Genomic DNA, 20,663 nt, shown 5'->3' on the forward strand with positions numbered 1-20,663 from the left:
GATTGAGCCACTGCACTCCAGCCTGGGTGACAGAGACAGATTCTCTCTCTCTCTCTCTCTCTCTCTCTATATATATATATATATATATATAACCCATTCATTAAGTGGAAGTGGATCATCATAGGTTTTCACCCTTATTATCTTCACATTGAGTAGGCTGAGGAGGAGGAGGGAGAGGAAGAGTTGATCTTGCTCTCTCAGAGATTGCAGAAGTGGAAGAAAATCTACATGTAAGTGGACCCACAAAATTCAACTCGTTTTGTTCAAGGTCAGCTGTACATACAGACAGTCCCTGACTTAGGATGGTTTGATGTACAATTCTCCAACTTTACAGTGGTACGAAAGCAATACACATTAAATAGCAACCTTACTTCAAGTACCCACACAACCATTCTGTTTTTCACTTTCAGTACAGTATTCAATAAATTACATTATGTATTCAACATTTTATTATAAAAGAGGCTTTTTGTTAAATTATTTTGCCCAACTGTACATTAATATAAGTGTTCTGAGCACATTTAACATAGGCTAGGCTAAGCTATAATGTTCAGTAAGTTAGGTGTATTAAATCCATTCTTGGCATGATATTTTCATCTTATGGTGGCTTTATTGGGATGTAATCCCATTGTAAGTCAATAGCATTTATATTTTTTAATTCACTATACCCACTTTAGCAAACAAAAACCAGAGGAAATGAGCCAGTTTTTCACATAGCCATTTCAAGAGGCTGAGGATGTTAGATGGATAAGATCTCTGTCAAAGACCTAATGGCTTTAATGAGCTCAGCAATGTAAAAGTATGTGGGCAAAAATTGCTCAGAATGCACTAGTTCCTTTTTCCTGATGTCAGAATACCACAGCATTATAGCAGAGCTGTGGCTTGATTAATCGATTCAGAATGATTCCTGTTGAGCAATTGTCTTTTTGAAGGGAATGCCAGTGCAATCTGCTAACAACTGTCACTTTATATTAAGTATGAATTATGCTGTATAATGGGTTCAGGTGCTCATATAAATTGACTGTCATAAAATCCTTACGTGTGATGTATCAGTAAAATCATCCATTCAGATGATGAAAACAAAGTAGTGGAATAGGACAAGACTATAAAGGTGTTATCCTTCCCACTGTTGATGAGAAAAACACGGTCCAAAATTACTACTGCTTTATTGTTCACCCAGCTCGGTAATTAGCAGTCCCCTCCACCAAAAATTTTTGGGCACAGAGATGATGTTATGAGAAAAGACAAGATAGAAAACTCTCATGCACTGTTGGTGTGGATAGATTACAACCAATCATCGTGTATCAAAATATGTATTAAGGTGTAGTACTGCATACCCTTTGACCCAGTAATTTTCACTTCTAGGTATTTAGCCCTAGGAGATAATACCACAAGTGCAAAAAAGTTTATGCATAAGAGCCTTTATTATAGCATTGTTTAGATCAGTAAAAATGGAGAAACAACAAATGTTTATAGCAAAGTGTTGCGTATAGCAGGGGTCCCCAACCCCAGGGGCCACAGACCAATACCAGTTAGGAATGGGCTCACACAGCAGGAGGTAAGTGGCAAGCGAGCATTATGGCCTGAGCTCTGCTTCCTGTCAGATTAGTGGCAGCATTAGATTCTCATAAGAGTGACAACCCTATTGTGAACTATGCATGTGGGGAATCTAGGTTGCACACTCCTTATGAGAATCTAATGCCTGATGATCTGAAGTGGAACAGTCTCATCCCAAAACCGTCCTCTGCCGTCTTCTGGTCTGTGGAAAAATTGTCTTCCATGAAACCTGTCCCTGGTGTCAAAAAGGTTGGGGATGGTGGTAGAACATGTATATGATGGTATTATGAAAACACTAAAAATGATTAATAACTATGGTAAATGTATTCACATGGAAAGATGCTCAATACATTTAATTGACTACAAATAAAATTTATAGAACAGTATATATGGTAATGCTTCATTTGTGTAAAATTATATGCATGTATCTACATGTGAATATAAAATAATATCCAAAAGAATGGCTGTTAAAATTTTAATGGTAGAATCTAGAGTTATTTCTACTTTTTTCATTACTTTTCTCTGTTGCTTGAATTTTTATAATGAACACTCAGCAATTTTGCAAAAACAATAAAGCTATTTAAAAAATGAATATGATAAGAAACTTTATATGATTACAAATGAGGTGGAGGAATTTGAAAAGGTTCTGACGATTACACCTCCATTCAGAGATGATGATAATGACGATGATGGATGAATTGTATAATAATCTTGTATGATAGCAAAAACATTAATTTACAATTTATTAGGAGTAGCGTTAGGCATTTAGCACTGTAGAAAAAATAGTAATAAATGGACTTAAAACTGAAATTAAATAAACAAGCATGAAAGCATTTGCAAGCATATCACATGGGGAGATTGAGGCCATTCTGTGGGGGAAATACGACATGACATCTGAGAATTGCAATGTCAGAGCAACAAGCAGGGTTTTACACAATTCAGGAGAGTTTGTCTTGGCGTAGGAAGAGCTTTTGAGAGGAAATGAATGTGAGAGGTGAATTTAGAAGTGTGAGGTAGACAGCTTGTTGGAGAGGAAGTCAAGTAGAATATTTCATAGAGCCCAAAGTAAAGAAGATGAACATTTTTGCCTTGGGATTTCCAAAGAATAAATGTGAAATGTGTCTCCATTCTGTGGTCACGGCCAAAGTCTGCAGCCTAGCTCTGTCACCAGTCATACTTTCCTTCAAACGCTTTGGCAGGTACATTGTATAGAAACTACTGGAAAGAGATCCCCCATCACCAGAAAAACCACGTAAGTGAAACCTTCGGGAAGCCTCTGTTATCTCTTTCAGACCACAAAGCTATTACTGAAGGCACAGCTGAAGCACTTAAAGGAATGTTTTGCATTACCATATAACAGTCTTACAAGTAGGCTGAATTTCTTTCTGCTTAAATGTTATTTTGAAGGCATCAACCATTTCATTCCGTCCCCAGCAGTCCTTTGCTAGAGCCTGAAATCCCTTTAAATATCCGTTTTTTGGGGGTATGATATTATTGTATCTCTAAACAAGGGTCAACAAAACAGCTCTTTATCAGCCAGTAACGACTCAGCATGGCTTCTTTGATTAGAGAATCAGAATAACTCCCTTATTCATAGTTTCGCCTTCTGCAGTTTCAGTTACGCATGGGCATCTGCAGTCAGAAAATATTAAATGGAAAATTCCAGAAATAAACAATTCATAAGTTTTAAATTGCATGCTGTACTGAGTAGCATGATGAAATCTCACTCTGGACCACTAGGACGTGAATCACCCCTTGGTCTAGTGGGTCCACCCTGTATATGCTACCCACCCACAAGTCACTTAGTAGCTATCTAGGTCAGTGGTTCCCAACCTTTTTAGCACCATGATCCGATTTCGTGGAAGACAATTTTTCCACACAATAGGCTTCGAGCTCCTAGGAGAATCTAATGCCGCCACTGATCTGACAGGAGGTGGAGCTCAGGCAGTAATGCTCATTTGCCTGCCACTCACCTCCTGCTGTGCAGCCTGGTTCCTAACAGACCACAGACTGGTACCGGCCCATGACCCAGGGGGTTGGGGACCCCTGGTCTAGGTGATCTGATCTAAAAGATAGTGTATATAGGGTTCAATACTATCTGCGGTTTTCGGCATCTCCTGGAGATCTTGGAACATATTTCCGTGGATAAGGCGGTCTACTAAACCAAGGAAGTGGGATACAATTAAGATATTTTGGTGGAGCTGGAGGCCAGTCCTGTACTGGGAACTAGAATGGGAGGCAATACAGCCAAGAGTATTTTTTATGAAATACAATCTTCTAATATATCAAATCTATTTTAATTTAATATGTATATAATCTTATTCAAATGTCAAAAATAGACAAATGAGTTTAGCAACTCAGACCTAAGCACAACACTCATCACAGGGTGTTGCTGTTTATTTCTTATATTATTATAGTTGTGATTATTTATTCTTTGCCTTCCCCTCCAATGAATAAGCTCCATGCAGGTTGGATTCCATTCATCGTGCTCACCTCTGCACCTGCCGCAGAGCGCACCTGCCACAAAGTAGGTGCTCAGTGGAATTCAATGAGTGATAGTAGAATGAATGGCAGCCTGGGCAAAAAACAGAGCAAATATTCAAGAAGTGGGAGGAGTTGGGAGAAAGAAGTTGGTGGAAAGAGGGGCCCCAAGGTGGAATAACCTACTTTTGAGTTTCACCTGCCTAGTATAAACATATGTATATATTATCCTGATTTTGTAAGGAGACAGTTTCTTTCTTTCCTCTATTCTATTTTTCCTACCATGCAACTTTTATATGACAATTGAATTTTCTCTACAAAAAGCGAATGAATTGCATTTACAGAGTAGAATTCAAAAGGTAAAGGTCAAAGAAAATATGAGGCTATTTAATAATGGTGGTTCTTAACTTTTCTTTTAGATGTGTATTAGCATATGTAAGTTTTTAAAATATTCCTCTTCCTTTCTTTTCTTATTTTTTACCTCAAAATTTTGTTATAGTAACTATTTAAGTTTATTTCTTATGTGTCAATAATGTAGATATCAATTTTTGGGAATTTTTTTGTTTGTTTGTTTGTTTTGAGATGGAGTCTCACTCTGTCACCGAGACTGGCGTGCAATGGCAGGATCTTGGCTCACTGCAGCTTCCGCCTCCTGGGTTCAAGTGATTCTCCTGCCTCAGCCTCCTGAGTTGGCAGGATTACAGGCGCCCACCACCACACCCGGCTAATTTTTGTATTTTTAGTAGAGACGGTGTTTTACCATGTTGGTCAGGCTGGTCTCAAACTCCTGACCTCATGATCCGCCCGCCTTGGCCTCCCAAAGTGCTGGGATTGTAGGCATGAGCCACCGCGCCCGGCATCTATCAGTTTTTTCTACACTTCAAATACTGTTTTCCTATAGCACATCTTTATTCCCTGCTATAATACCTGTCAAATGACATGTGGGGAGGGGGGAGGTATGAGAAGGAAGCAACAACACTGTTATCCCTGTCATTAGTCACCCCTGCCCAAAATACAGACATTCATTTAATTAACAAATACTTATTAAATGCCTACTACTATATGCTCTGGCACCTGGGGACACAGCTGGGGACAAACAAAGTCCGAGAGCTAACATCCCAATCCACTTGCAGCTAGTTTTCTCAGGATTGAGATTTATTTCTTATATAAAAGTTTGCTGAAATATTGACAATTATTTACATATAGTACAATTGGGTTTTATTTACATTTCACATTGCAGAGATTAAAACAATAAAACAAACCCCTGTCATCAGCATCACAGGCAGCAGTTGTTAGTCATCATGCACTGGATGGGAGATACTTGTTTTTTTTTTGTTTTTTTTGAGACAGGGTCTCACTCTGTCACCCAGGCTGGAGTGCAGTGGCGTGATCACAGCTCACTGCAATCTCAGCCTCCTGGGCTCAAGTGATCTCCCCTCCTCAGCCTCCTAAGTAGCTGGGACACAGGTTGTGCCACCACACCCAGCTAATTTTTTTTCTTTTTCTTTCTTTGTAGAGATGGGGTGTCTCACTAGGTTGCCGCAGCTGGTCTCAAACTCCTGGCTTCAAGTGAACCTCACACTTCAGCCTCCCAAAGTCCTGGGATTACAGGTGTGAGCCACCTCACCCAGCCAAGATATGCTTTCTAACCTAAAGATGAGTAAGAGCAGAGTCTGTAGTGAATCTCCAGAGCCTCGTGGTAGAGAGTGACTTCCAGTGCTGTTTCCAAGGTGGGGGTGTTAAAGAGGATGCACCCCATGTACCAGCTCCCAGGATGCCATTCAGGGGAGAGAAGGAGATGTGGACCACATTCCTTCTTTTACGTGCCTCGTGCCTCACCCCTAGCCACAGAGTTTATCCTGAGGGCTGTAAGATCAGGGAAAAGAACAAGGTTTTCCGATTCCCTCATCTTCCCCCATTCCCACTCACAGCTTTCAACTGACTGGAAATATGAGAGCTTCACATTTGTGCCTTAAATATTCCTGATCCCTCATGCCTAGGTTTGTGTTCCCCTAGAAGCAGACCCTGAGGAAAGGCTTTGAGTTCAAGAGGGTTATTTGGGAGTGATCTCAAGAAGCATGGCTGAGGGAGGGAAGAAATCAGGCAGGAAAGGCAGGGCAGCGAGTTCCCACGCTTGCGTCTGCTGCGGAGCCAGTGCACGGTACGCCTCTCAACCTAGTCCAGCCCGGTGGTTGAGGGAGCTAGATACTGGCACCCCAGGGAAGATGGTTTCCAAACGTGAGGGCCGCAGTTCCTCCCGGCCCTGTATGCATGGGCCTGCCATTCCTCCCCATGAGAAGTGGAGTCTATTTCTCCTCTATTCATACCCAGACTAGCCTGTGACATGCTTTTATCATGAGAAGGCAGAAAATATCAGGACAACAGATGCTGGGCCCATTCTGAGACATCTAGAAGCTTCCATTTCCATGCTGTCTGGGGAGGCCAGCCGTCATCCTGTAAATAATCTGGACTCAACTACTAAAAAAATGAGACACCATGCAAAGAGAAAGAAGCCACAGGGGCCGGGCGTGGTGGCTAACACCTGTAATCCCAACACTTTGGGAGGCTGAGGCAAGTGGATCACCTGAGGTTGGGAGTTTGAGACCAGCCTAACCAACATGGAGAAACCCCGTCTCTATTAAAAAAAAAAAAATACAAAATATTAGCCAGGCATGGTGGTGCATGCTTGTAATCCCAGCTACTCGGGAGGCTGAGGCAGGAGAATCACTTGAACACAGGAGGTGGAGGTTGTGGTGAGCCAAGATCGCACCATTGCACTCCTGCCTGGGCAACAGGGGCAAAACTCTGTCTCAAAAAAAAAAAAAAAAAAAAAAATAGAGAGAGAGAGAAAGAGGCCACAGAGAGGAACATCCAAGTGCCAGCCATGTGAAGGAAGCCTTCTTGGGCCCTCCAATCCTCTAGGGGCCAGCCGAATGCCATTGAGCACATGACCCAAGATCACAGAGACCTGAAGCCAGCTGAGCCCTGCCCAGATTTCTGACCTACAGAATCATGAGAAATACGAAACTGTTGTTGTTTTACAGAGTTACTGCACACATTACTTTTTTAGGAAGCATGGATATCCAATACATACACCAATGGTCAGTCATTGGCTGAGAGTTGCTCCCAGGGGTGTTAATTTCCTGGAAGTTCTGGCCTGCTTAATAGGTAGGCAAAGCAGCCTTCACACTACTCAGAGAAAGCCTCAGGCAGTGAAAGGAAGGTTCTCTGGCCCTTGGAGGGAGGGCTAGTGTGCACGGAGCTGGCAAAGGCATGCAGATGCAGGTGGGACCCAGACAGCCAGGGGTCTCCACTGCTTCTGATGTCAAAACGTGTTCCTTCCAATTGGCCAACTGCCCTCTCCATGTCCCAGGGCAGATTCCTGCTTCTCTAGAAACTGAAATATGGCTTCTCCCTACTCCTGATCCCTTGAGGCTTCGAATCTGCCCATTTTTTTCCTGAAACATTTAACACTTCTATGCCAGTCAGTTTAACAACAATAAATTCTAACTCAGCATAAAGTGTATGAGGTAATGTGGAATGTGTGCGTGTGTGTGTTGGAAAAGCACAGAATCAAATATGTATATATATATACAGTCTCTTTTCTCAAACAGTTCAAAGTCTACAAAGAAACAAAAGCCAATCCAGAAGCAGTTACCATCCCACACTGTTATCAAGATAAAGTCACCCCATAAATGTGTTGCTTCATAGATAAATATAATGCTCCATCTAAGACAGAGTGCCTGCTATTTTCCTTGTTTTTCTGTTTGTGGTGATGAGGTCACCCAGAGGACTCAGTCTCTCCCCTCGTTGCCCTGGTAATGAAAAGCATGTAATTAAAAGCTGGCTGGTGAGAGCAACGAATGTGATTCTGTGACCCAAGAACAGTTTTTTCCTAAGCAAAGCTCATTAGATCACATTAAATTCACAATAGGTTTAAATTCACAAAGTGTACACTGGAATGATCAGAAGCAGGGGGTTTTAGCCAGAGAATTCCCAAAACACAGAGCAGGTTTGGAACCTGCTTCTTTGAAAACGTGAGGAACCCGAGTTGAAGTCGGCTTTTCTAGCACTTAAGGCAGGAGTGGGGTGCAGGGGGCTCCTTGCAGGGGAGCCTGATTCTGAGGCTGGAAGCTGGGATGAGGGAGGGGTAAAGAGGGATGAGGGACCATTAGCTGTCTCTGCTGAGAGGATCTACAGTGAGGGACGTCTGGCAGATGACACAGTGGGGCTGGGCTGGAGATGACTTATTCCTGGATCACATTCGTGTTTAGATGATCAAGCCAAATCACAATTAGTTTAGTATTTTCTATCATCTAAACAGCTGGCTCAGGTCACCGGGCCAAAAGATGGGATATATGTGATTTTTTTTTTAAGTTTCTGAAATACCAGGGCTTTTTCATTCACTTCTGTTGCTGAGACAGTAGGCCTACCTCTTTTGTTGTAGTACAGATTGAACATTTCTAATCCAAAAATCCTAAATGCTCAAAATCCAAAACTTTGTGGCTGCTGTTATGACACCATAAGTGGAAAATTCCACACTGGACCTCACATGGCCAGCAGCAGTCAAAACCCAAGTGCACCCCCCAAGGTTATCCAGCGTCCTTAAGGGAAAAATAAAATTACCTTCAGGCTTATGTGCATAGGATGTATATAAAACATAAATGAATTTCCTGTTTAGTCTTGGGTCCCATCCCCAAGATATCTCATTATGCATATGCAAATATTCCAAAATCCAAAAAAATCCGGAAGTCAAATCCAGACGCTTTTGGTTCCAAGCATTTCGGATAAGGGATTCTCAACCTGAAATTGTTTTTAAAGAAAATTTCGAGGAGAAAAAAGCTGAGCAAATTCCACACCCCTTTAAAAAAAATGGATCCAAACTTTTCTGTTTTGACCAGTTCTCTCTAATCACCCTCCTAAATTTTCCCAGAATGAACACCCTCAAGCAACCACTGGATTTTTCCTTCACCAGATGTTTGCCCAAAGGGCAAAAAAGAAGAGTGACTAGTGAGCACAGCAGATATTGCAGCCTGCTGTCTCCAACCCAGCGGCCGTAACTCAACTTTCAAAGGGACAACTGTGGACTCCTCATGGAAGTCTGCATAGAGTAAGATGGCTTCATATCTTCCTGGGTTTGAACCTGCTTGACTTTGAGCCAGCTATTTAAACTCTCTCAGCTTTCACGTTCTCACCTGAATAAAGGGATTGATAACAATACCTGCCTCACAGAGGTGTCGTCAAAGTACTTTGCATGGTGTCTGTGACATAGTGAACAGTCGTCTAGGATGACTAGTCAATGCATCTAGTCAATGCTAGCAGTTACTATCATTATTATTAGCACTCTACACAGGCAGTGTGGGGATTAATGGCATGATGTGCTTTGAGAGGGAAATTTCTCAGTCAGCCTATTTTTTGTTTATTTGTTTGTTTAAGAGACAAGATCTCTCTCTGGAACCTGGGCTGGAATACAGTGGCACACTCATACCTCACTGCAGCCTTGAACTCCTGGGCTCAAGCGGTTCTCCCACCTCAGCTTCCTAAACAGCTAGGAATACAGGCGCACCTCACCACACCCAGCTTCAGTCAGCCTGTTCTTGATGCCCGGAGTCCCTTATTAGAGAACTTCTCTGGTTTCCTAAATATTGTTCCTTATTTAAAATGCAACTTAGCACCTCCAGAAGTGTCTGTAGTTCTCCCTTGTCCCCATAAATGAGTTTGTTGTGTTCCAAGACGCATCCTACCATGGGCTGAGTGTCCTGGGTTTCTCAAGACATATATTTCAATGTTAGGGCATATGTACACAGGCAGTTTTGGTAGGGCCCAACCTTCTTGTATATGTCAGTGCATAAGCATGGTGTGAAACAGAGATGCTTAACCCATGGGCCCAAAAACAGGGCATTAGGAGATCTGTGAGTCCCTCGATATTAGATGCAAAATTGCCTTGGTTTCCTTGTACCTCTTTGGAACCAGGAAATCCATAGCTTTTATTGGATTCTCAAAGGGCTCTATGGTTAAAGATTCACGATCATGGGAACAGCTACCTGGAACCCCCCTCCACAGCCTCTTTCAGGTACGGTGGGTTTGCTAGGGGGCTTGGAGAGATCTTGAAGTGGTATTCCAGTCTGGGGGCAGGAAGGGATGGGTGGAGAGGCAAAGCGATGAGATCAGTGACAGTCAGATAAGCCCAAGGGCCCTGGGTGTCCTGGTGTGTCAGGGTGAGAGAGCAGACCCATACAGAGCCAAGCCAAACCCTGCTGACTCACAGCTTTCCTCTGGAAGCTGCCCTGCAGTGAGCGTGCAGATAGAGCTTCCAAGCAGCCCGAGAAGGAACAAGAGCTTTCTCAGCAGGCAAGGGCGAGGCTGAGGCTAAGAGCGGAGCCTCTGGCCCTGGTACAATCCTGAGCCTCAGGGGCACTGAGTTCTAGGCCCAGCTGCCATCTGATCTCACACCAGTTCCTCCATCTACAAAGAAGGGGATTGAGGGGCTGACACTAGAGGTTCCTTAAAGTTTCCTCCGATTCTAAAAGAATGATTCTAATGATCCCATAAGCTTCCTCTTTGAGTACTTCTTACCCAGGAGGAAAATCTGGTAGATTCAGGTTTTATGAAGCCCGAAGTGTACACAATTTGGGGATAGAGTTACCAGAGAAATTCCTGATGCCCAGTTAAGTTTGAATTTCATCCAAAGAAATCAGAAAATGTTAATACATATATGTCCCAAATATCACTCATGAAATACTTACACTAAAAGGTTATGCACTATTTACCTGATTTTCACATTTAACTGTGAGTCTTGAATTTCATTTGGTAATTCTGACAACTGTAGTTGGAATGAATTCTAAGTAAGTAAAAGAATATAAAATTAGGATTACAGAATTAAATACAAATGTGAAGGTTTATTGGAATGAGAAAAGAAATCCCAGGAAGTCACTGGAGCTTTGAAGATTTAGGCCTGTTTCAGCAATTGGAACATTCTGCAACTCCTGGAACTCATAGGGATCCCCAGTAAGTGAGAGGCCTCAAGCCTCAGGTTTATAAGCATCACAGCCAATTCACATTTCCTGGGATGTTGGCGTCTTTTCTAAAGCCTTCTCTATTTATTACCCTAGTTTCATTGGTTCTCATGGCAGCCTCTCAAATTATACAATTGGGTATTTTTGTAACTCCATCTCTTCATCTCCTATTTTTTAGTCTTTTTTTTTCTCTATTGGAGTTTGGATTTTTAGCTTTTCAATTTCATGAAAAAAAACAGATTTTAAATAATATTTATGAAACAGTATAAGCCTTTCAGTTTAGACTATTTTAGAAACATCAGATTATGTTAGTTATATGGGCAACTGGTAATTTTATTCTCTACATTTTATAAAGTCTAAAAAGAGAAACAAGGAATAATAAATTTTTCTTTCACTTAGAAGCTGCTTTAGAGAAACATTTAATTTTGACTGTAGCCTGCAGATACATCAAGATCTTTGTGTACATAAACACATATGCATATGTATATGTTTCTGAATTCTATGCAGGATTACCTTAAAGCATAACTAAGTCCTCCAAAATGATTGACCAGTAGGAAATCAGTCAAATTAGACAAAATTGTTCTGTCCTAAGCATATATTAAAATGTTTATGAGTAAAATGTATGTATATTTTAATTATCATAAATGAAGTGTCCATGGAAGATATTTTGTTATCTTCCATTTTAAATTTGAACTAGTAGGTTCAATTTTTTTCTTATTGAAAGAAAGTATTCTTGAGCACTGTTACACAGATTTCACATTATTATAGCAGATAATGGTTTTGGCCTTGAAAATTCTTGATCTCTTCCTAATGATACTAGCAATTGGCTTAAAATGTAATATGATAGAAAATTAAAGTGACTATAAAAGAAAATAAAAGTAATTTAAGATGGAAGAAAAATGCAGAACAAGATAAGCAGAAAGAAATAGAGATGAAATATCAAGAAATGAAATCTATTTTGCAATTTTTTAAAAATGGCTTGAAATAAGTTGTGTAATGTATTAATGGATTCACAGTGGTAACTGAATAAACTAGTTCGCTATTTTGGATATACCAGTTTAATAATGTCATAATTTGTGCAGCCATTTGCTTGCTTTTTCCCTCTAAAATATTTAAAGCACTCCACCTGGCTGTACGTGTATAAGCGTGTAATGATGGCGGTGGCGGTGGTGCTAGAATGTACAGCTGTGTGTCAGCATGTAGTTGTTGTGATGGTAGCGATGGTGTGTGTGTGTGTGTGTGTGTGTGTGTGGTAACTGTGGTAGGGCTGGTGAATACCACATAACTTCTCTAATTACTTCATGATATTCGTCTTGCTTTTTATTGCACAAATTAATAATTATAATTAAGTATTACTAAGGCTTTCTTTTTCTGAAATATTTAACAAGGAGTAGAATTATATCATCTTTAATCTTTAAATTTGCCTTTCTTTTTGAAAAGGTGATTAATTAAATGCCCAGTAGATATTTATACTATCTTAAGGTTCCCACCTTTTCTTCTTGCTTTAAATTAGCTTATTTCTTGTATAGGTAATTATCTGGGCATCTTCTATGCATGCATATGGAGTGCTTGTGATTTTTTGTTTTTAAACTGAATACACAACTGCTGATGAAATTTTTATCCATGTATACAGCTTTAGCTAGGGGAAAGTAAGTAACAAATATTGCCTCACCAAAGGTACTTCTTATTGTCTGACCCAGAGATATTCTACAGCTTAAAGTTGCTGAAAATATCCGCCTCTTCTTTTAGGACTATAATCTCTTTACTTACTATGCTGCTAATATATTTGTTCTTTCTCTGAGTGTATCTGCCCCAAGTTTGGTTATTATTTAGTTAGCCACTTGTCATTGTATGAGGTCATTGCATTTTCAAAATTCTTCTTAATTACAGTTATTCAACTTTATGTATAGCTGATTTCTGGAAATCCTGTTCTCCAACTTTGCACAATAAATCCTCATATAAATTAGCTGCATTAAGTGATGCTTCACTGAAAGGCTTATACATATATATATAGCTAAAGACAAGAATTGCGGGATACATTTTCCATCTTTTGGAAATATGCAAAAGTCTAATTTGAAGGTAACTATTTGCATGCAGAAAGATACGTTGTTTCAATAATAGCTCAAAAATAATACATTATACAGCATTTGAACACTAAAATGAACATTACATTTAGCAATAAGAGAAATCTATGTATTGGTCTTGAAAACATGCAAGGCTTTTATTGTTTGTTGTGGGAGTTTTCAGATGCAAGAAAATGTTTTTGAATGGATAAAAGCTGCTTGAAGACGTAGGAAAGAATAGTTGAATCTGACAGTTTTCGCCACCATCAGATTGGTAAAATGTTAACACTGGACCATTCCAAGTTTAAAAGGACTCTCCTACATTGCTGGTGGGAATACAACTAGGACAGTTACTTTAGAGATAATCTGACAATACCAAATCAACTTGAAGATGCTCATACTCTAGAGCCTAGCCATTTTATTCCTAAATATATGCCCTAGAGAAACTCTAGCCCTACATGCACAAGGAGACAGAATGCTCATTACAGTTATTTTTGCTATTTTTAAATAGTAAAAAATGAAATGAATACTGAAATTAGATATATAAAGACATTTAGTGTAGTCATATAATGGAATGTTATAGAGCAGTTAATACAAATCAACTACATGGATTACTATAGAGAAATATCAGAAATCTAATACCGAAGACGAAAAGTAGGTTACAGAGGCTCAGCTGAGTGTGATAGCATTTATATAAAATTTAAAGCAACAAAAACAGTATTGAGGGGGCACACAAGGACTTGCAGTTAAAGTGTTAAAAATGTACAATGGGCCGGGCGCGGTGGCTCACGCCTGTAATCCCAGCACTGTGAAAGGCCAAGGCAGGCAGATCACAAGGTCAAGAGATTGAGACCATCCTGGCCAACATGGTAAGACCCTGTCTCTACTAAAAATACAAAAATTAGCTGGGTGTGGCGGCGCATGCCTGTAGTCCCAGCTACTCGGGAACCTGAGGCAGGAGAATCACTTGAACCTGGGAGGCAGAGGTTGCAGTGAGCCGAGATCGTGCCACTGAACTCCAGCCTGGTGACCTGGCGACGGAGACTCTGTCTAAAAAAATAAAAATAAAAAAAAATACAAGGGAAATAAAAACATAAAATTAAAGGATGGTGGTTATTCCTGGGGAGGAGAGGGGTGACATGGAATCAGATACATAGGGTATGTTGTCTGTGTCTGTAATATATAATTTCTTTTTTATAAAATAATACTTCAGCAAGGCAGTTCGCAGAGGGAAAAAAACTGAGATGTTCTCCTTACCATGAATGAATGTATGAATAATGAATAAATTAAAAAATAAATACAGACGAAAGCAGATGCTATTGATAAGAGACACGTAACTTCATTTCATATGCTTGATACAACACAGATAAAGATGAAGACTGCTAACCTTGCTTAAAATGATGATTCTTTATTCACCAGATTTAACCTGATGGACTGCTTTCAGTTGTGAAGGAGACAACAAAAAAGAATGACAAGCTTGGAAGTATATCATCAAGCATTATATCTAAAAGGAAAGTAATATTATTTAGGATTTTTTAAGAATTTAATTTTTTGGCATAATATTTCTCTATTAATATAGAAGCCTGTGGCTTGACTTTATCATGTCTGATTTTCAGGCATGTTTTCAGGTAATCTTTACGTCAGGAAGATGCTACCTGCCAGCTCCCAAGAGTTATTTTATCACACATCTTAATAAATACAACAGAATTATGATCACACTCCCCTCCCCGACCCCCAGTGCTATTTCTCCTCCTTTTTCCCTGCCTTGTCGTCTCACACTGCAGGCGCCCACCCAGGCATGCAAGCTGGAATCTCCAGGCTGGGGCCCTACCCACCCTTCACCTGCCCCTGGGCTGCCAACCACAGTCTTCTTGCTGATATTTGCCCCCTGTAACGTCCTCTGCTTCCACTGCTGCCTCCTTCAGGCACCAGCAGCGTTGAATTGCTGGCGGTAAAAGCCCCACTAGGCTGCCCACTAAGCTGTCATCCCGTGACGCTGCACCCATTGCTTCTCCCCGGCTCCTCCGCATGGGTCTGCCCTTCACTCCCAAGTAGAACAGGTGGCTCATGCGATGTTCTGATGTTTTGACCCTCTTGTGCCTCTTGCTCTGTCACACTGTACTGTGTCATCTGTCCCGCCTCTCTACTGGACCTGCACTCCCTGAGGACAGGAACAACGTCCAAGGGCATCTTTGTCTCATGTATAATGCATTGCATGAAATCCGACTGGGCGCTGTGGCTCACGCTTGTAATTGCAGCACTTTGGGAGGCCAAGGCGGGCAGATCACTTGAGGTCAGGAGTTCAAGACCAGCCTGGCCAACATGGTGAAACCCCCATCTCTACTAAAAATACAAAACTTAGCCAGGTGTGGTGGTGCATGCCTGTAATCCCAGCTACTCGGGAGGCTGAGGCAGGAGAATCGCTTGAACCCAGGAGGCTGAGGTTGCAGTGAGCCGAGATAGTGCCAGTGTACTCCAGCCTGGGCAACAGAATGAGACTCTGTCAAAAAAAGAAAGAAGGGAAGAAAGAAGAAAGAAGGAAGGAAGGAAGGAAGGAAGGAAGGAAGGAAGGAAAGAAAGAAAGAAAGAAAGAAAGAAAGAAAGAAAGAAAGAAAGAAAGAAAGAAAGAAAGGAGAAAAAAGAGAAAAAGAGAGAGAGAGGGAGGCTGAGGCAGGAGAATTGCTTGAACCCAGGAGGCTGAGGTTGCAGTGAGCTGAGATAGTGCCACTGCACTCCAGCCTGGGCAAAAGAATGAGACTGCCAAGAAAAGAAGAAAGAGAGAAAGAGAAAGGAAGAGAGAAACAGAGAGAAAGAAAGAGAGAGAGAAAGAAAGAAAAAGAAGGAAGGAAGGTGAAAGAAGAAAGGAAAGAAAGAAAAAGAAAAAGGAAGAAAGAAAGAGAAAGGAAGGAAGGAAGGAAAGAAGGAAGGGAGGGAAAAAGAAAAGAGAAAGAAAGAAAAAGAAAGAAAGAAAAAAGAAAGAAAGAAAGAAATGCATAGTGAGTGCTCAGTAAACTGAACTGGGAAATGACGGATAATCCAGACTCGGTGCAAAGTGTTAAATTTTTTTTAAATGTTGTGCTACTGGCAAAATCCTTTAGTGATCAGATGCCCAGCCTGGTTCTAACTACATCCTCATTTTCTGTTGTCATTTTGACTCCCCATCATCTTCTGAAATGCCCTCTTTTTTCTCTCTCTTATCTACTGTCTACATTCATTTGAACTGAAGTACTCATTTCCATGTATCTGGGCTGATAAAATAATTGCAGAGATTTTTCATGCAATTAACTCACAGAGTAGACTCTAAGTACTCTGTTGGATTTTCTATAGCACCACATACTGCTAAGTCTAATTTGCAACCATACAAATCCATGACATGTTGGAATTTAAGGAGGTTCATTACCCTACAATATTTACTCTGCAAAAATGTTTGCTGGAATTGAAAAAGTAACCTCCCTCACTTCACAGAAATCACTGACTCCCTTTCTGTTGCTTCCGGGCAACCGCCAGATAAACTCCCCAACTTGCCGTGTAAAAATCTGGAATGGTGGTTGCTTAGTCTTTTCTACACATTTACAAGGGGCTACAATGAGGCAGAGAGTAAATCACACATAGATGGAGCCTGTATGTCCCACACTGGAGCTTATTTCGGTCACAATCTTCTTGCTGGGTCTTTTCCCAAGAAATCTCTCTGGAAATGGGAAGTTATGTCTGGAAGTCAGGTGGCAGAAGGCCACCTGTGTGCCTACTGTTTGGAAGTGAGGGATGGAGAAGGGTGCAGGAAAGCATATTGCATTGGCACCACCAAAATGATGCACTGTAACCTGAGGCCACACACACCACACACACACACATGCTTCTACAGGATGTATGCCAATCCTGTAGCCATGTCGCCGCCCACACTCATTCACAGGTCCTGAAAGCTAGCCCACCGCGAGGCCAGAAGGAGATGTTTTAGAAGAGAATAAAAAACTAGCATCGGGCACTGATAAGGGATGAAAAAGATGAACAGAGACTAATGATGAAATAGAATAAGGGCAGAGGAGAAACGTGTTGAGTGTGTGGGCAGAAGCACTAGGAAGGGTAGGATTGTAGAGGCACATATGGTGTACAGGGGTCCCAACACAGCCGTGGCAAGGAGATGCTCAGAGCTTCTGTGGCCAGGACACGATTGTTGCCAAAAGAGAACAGCTGCCAGGGACACTGTTGATGGAGAGGGACAGAGCGGTCCTGCAGCTCTTTGGGATAGGGAAGTAATTTCCTCACTGGGGCAGTTCTTTGTACCTAAGGGAAGTTCCGAGGTCAGTATTCTTATTTAAGAATATATTGAGGTTATTGAGATTCCATATTATTATGGAAATAACAGTTGTGACATTTAGTACTTCTGTTAAAATAATAATCAAGTCTACATATAATAATATTTTTAAAAGTTTTTATATGTACAAGTGAATTTTTTTAATCAAAGGAATTTTCTTCAAATTAGACTTTAAAATAAAAATGGAGAAATATGGGCATTAACTGCAAAGATACGAAGAAGGACTAAAATTTCAAAATCTAAAAAAAAAAATCTTAATTTCACTTAATATTCTAGAATACACACATTCTGATCAGTTTCTGTCTACAAGAAAGCGGAATGGTTTTTGTTTTTTGTTTTTCGTTTTTTTTTTTTAAATGGCGTGAGCCCGGGAGGCGGAGCTTACAGCGAGCCGAGATCGCGCCACTACACTCCAGCCTGGGATTAGTTTTTAAATGTTGACACAGGTATAATAAAAAGGTCAGCTTTTTATTACAGTTCTGTATCTGCAGAATGGTGGATGGAACCTGCATGTCTTGATATGTACACACGTCCATTCTCAATCAAGATGTATTTGCTACTGGCTCTGATTGGAGGATAGCTGTGCGCAAAGCAGAGGCCCGGGCCCTGTAGACGTCCCAAGAGAAGACACACTTCTGACATGCACTTAATACCACAATTCCCATTAAACCAGCGCACTGAACATAAAACAATCTGACCCAGAGTAACATTTTATTTTATTTTATTTTATTGAGTTACAGAGTCTCACTCTGTCACCCAGTTTGGAGTGCAGTGGTACAATCATAGCTCACTGCAGCCTTGATCTCCTGGGCTCAAGCGACCCTCCTGTAGCTGGGAGTACAGGTGCCTGCTACCATGCCTGGCTAATTTTAAATGTTGGTTTATTTTATTTTATTTTGTAAAATGGGGTCTCTCTATTTTGCCGGGGCTTGTCTTGAACTCCTGGGTTTTCCTCTCACCTTAGCTTGCAAAGTGCTGGATTACAGGTGTGAGCCACCACGCCCAGTCCTTTTTTTTAACTGGAAAGATAATTACAGCAAAGAACCATACACACGCGTATAGAGAGAAGAGGCAACTTATCCATAAACAAAGGCAGGATAAATAGGCTTGCCATTGGCATGTTACTAAGACACATTACTTTAATAGAGTAAGCTATATTTTCCCTAGAATGTTTATACTTGTGTCATAAACATGTATGTGTCACAATACTGTGAACCACTGCATCACACCCTCCAACACACTCACACACACACAGACAGAGAGAGAGGGAGAGAGAGAGAGACAGAGAGAGAATGAGTCTGTTCTCATATAGTTGTTATATTAGCCACAAGGTTAATGATAGACTTCCATGATCACATTATTCTTAATCGTCAGTGGACTGGGTAAGGGATATCCCTCCACTTCTGACATTTATTTGGCAAGCAAAATCCGGCTGCTGTTCCATGACGCACCATTCCAGCAACTCGTCAAAACTCATCTCCAGAGTGAATTATGCCCCCAGGGAGTCGAGTGAGTCACACCTTCCTCCATCATTTATTATCAGCTCCTAGATTCCTTATTTAATTCCCAGAAAGTCCAGGCTTTTTGAAATAGAATGTTGCCTTGAAATAATCAATATGAGATTAAGTTCAACTCATGAAGATTGTTCAACACAGAGACATTTGCAAAAGAAGACGATTTTCACGTGGCCGGGTGTAGTGACTCACGCCTGTAATCCCAGCACTTTGGGAGGCCGAGGCAGCGGATCACTTGAGGTCAGGAGTTCCAGTCCAGCCTGGCCAACATGGAGAAACCCTGTCTCTACTAAGAATACAAAATAGCCAGGCATGGTGGTACATGCCTGCAATCCCAGCTACTTGGGAGGCTGAGGCAGGAGAATCGTTTAAACCCTGGAGGCAGAGGTTGCAGTGAGCCAGGATCGTGCCACTGCACTCCAGCCTGGGTGACAGAGAGAGACTCCATCTCAAAAAAAAAAAAGAAAGAAAAAGAAAAAGAAAAAAAAAGAAAAAGATTTTCACACAGCTGGAACATGTTTCTTTTAGAACATTCACAAAAGTAATATTAAGAACTACTATTAGTAAGCTGTGTTCACAAAGAAAAATATTCCGCTATATCTGCACCTAAAGTCCTGTCCATACGAGATCCAAAAAACAAGATAGGAAGGGGAGGATGAGCTATCCAGTAGTTCTCAAATTGTGGGTGCCAAGATCCCCATAACATTTTCAGAGGCTCCTCAAGGTCAAAACTGTTTGATAAGAATGTCAATATGTTACTCTGCATTGTAAATATCATTGTCCCACGAGTGTGTAGGGTGTAGTAAACATGAACTGTGACATCACAACCAGCTCAACTGACTGAATACAGAAACAGATATGAGAATCAAGCGCTCTTCTCTTAAGCCAGATATTAAAGAGATTGGTAAAAATGTAAAACAATGCCATTCTTCTTCCTCATTATTGTTGTTTGGGAAAATAAAATTATTTTGCATAAAAATATGTTATCTACATTAAAATAATGGTTTATTACTGTTATTTTAAATGAATTAAATAATAATTGAAAAGATTTCTCAGTTTTAGGCTGGGCACGGTGGCTAATGTCTATAATCCCAGCACTTCGGGAGGCCAAGGCAGGTGGATCACTGAGTTCAGAAGTTCGAGACCAGCCTGGCCAACACGGTGAAATCCTGTCTCTGCTGAAAATACAAAAATTAGCTGGGTGTGGTGGCGGATGCCTGTAATTCCAGCAACTTAGGAGGCTAAGGCAGGAGAATTCTTGAACCCAGGAGGCAGAGGTTGCAGTGAGTCGAGATCATGCACTCCAGCCTAGAAGACAGAGTGAGACTCTGTCTCAAAAAAAAAAAAGGAAGGAAAGAAGGAAGGAAGGAAAGGAGGGAGGGAGGGAGAGAGAGAAGGAAGGAAGGAAGGAAAGAAGGAAGAAAATATTTCTCAGTTTTAATTTCTAATACAATAAATATTGATAGAAACAGCCTGCATATAACAAAGCTCTCTGGGGTCGTCAATTATTTTTAAGAATGTAGGTTTCCTGAGACCAAAAAGTCTGAGGATGGCTGAACTCTACAAATGGCTGAATACATTTACTGTCAACTTGCAAGCATTCTCTCCTAAAAAATAGTGTTTCAAAAAAATGTTTTCTGTGACTCAGAGGGGAGTTTTCCATAGAGAAGCCTCTTGCCTGGCTATCATTTGGCTGCACCTGGGCTAGTTTCCATCTGACCTT

General features: G+C 40.9%; 1 pseudogene; it reads right to left on the reverse strand.

The window, feature by feature from the left end:
* LOC129038983 (S-adenosylmethionine decarboxylase proenzyme 1-like) overlaps positions 1–15,144 on the reverse strand; it is a 63,971-nt pseudogene extending 48,827 nt beyond the window's left edge.
* Positions 15,145–20,663: the final 5,519 nt, after the last annotated feature.

The sequence above is a fragment of the Pongo pygmaeus genome, chromosome 5, assembly GCF_028885625.2.
Source record: "Pongo pygmaeus isolate AG05252 chromosome 5, NHGRI_mPonPyg2-v2.0_pri, whole genome shotgun sequence".
NCBI classification, from domain to species: domain Eukaryota; kingdom Metazoa; phylum Chordata; class Mammalia; order Primates; family Hominidae; genus Pongo; species Pongo pygmaeus.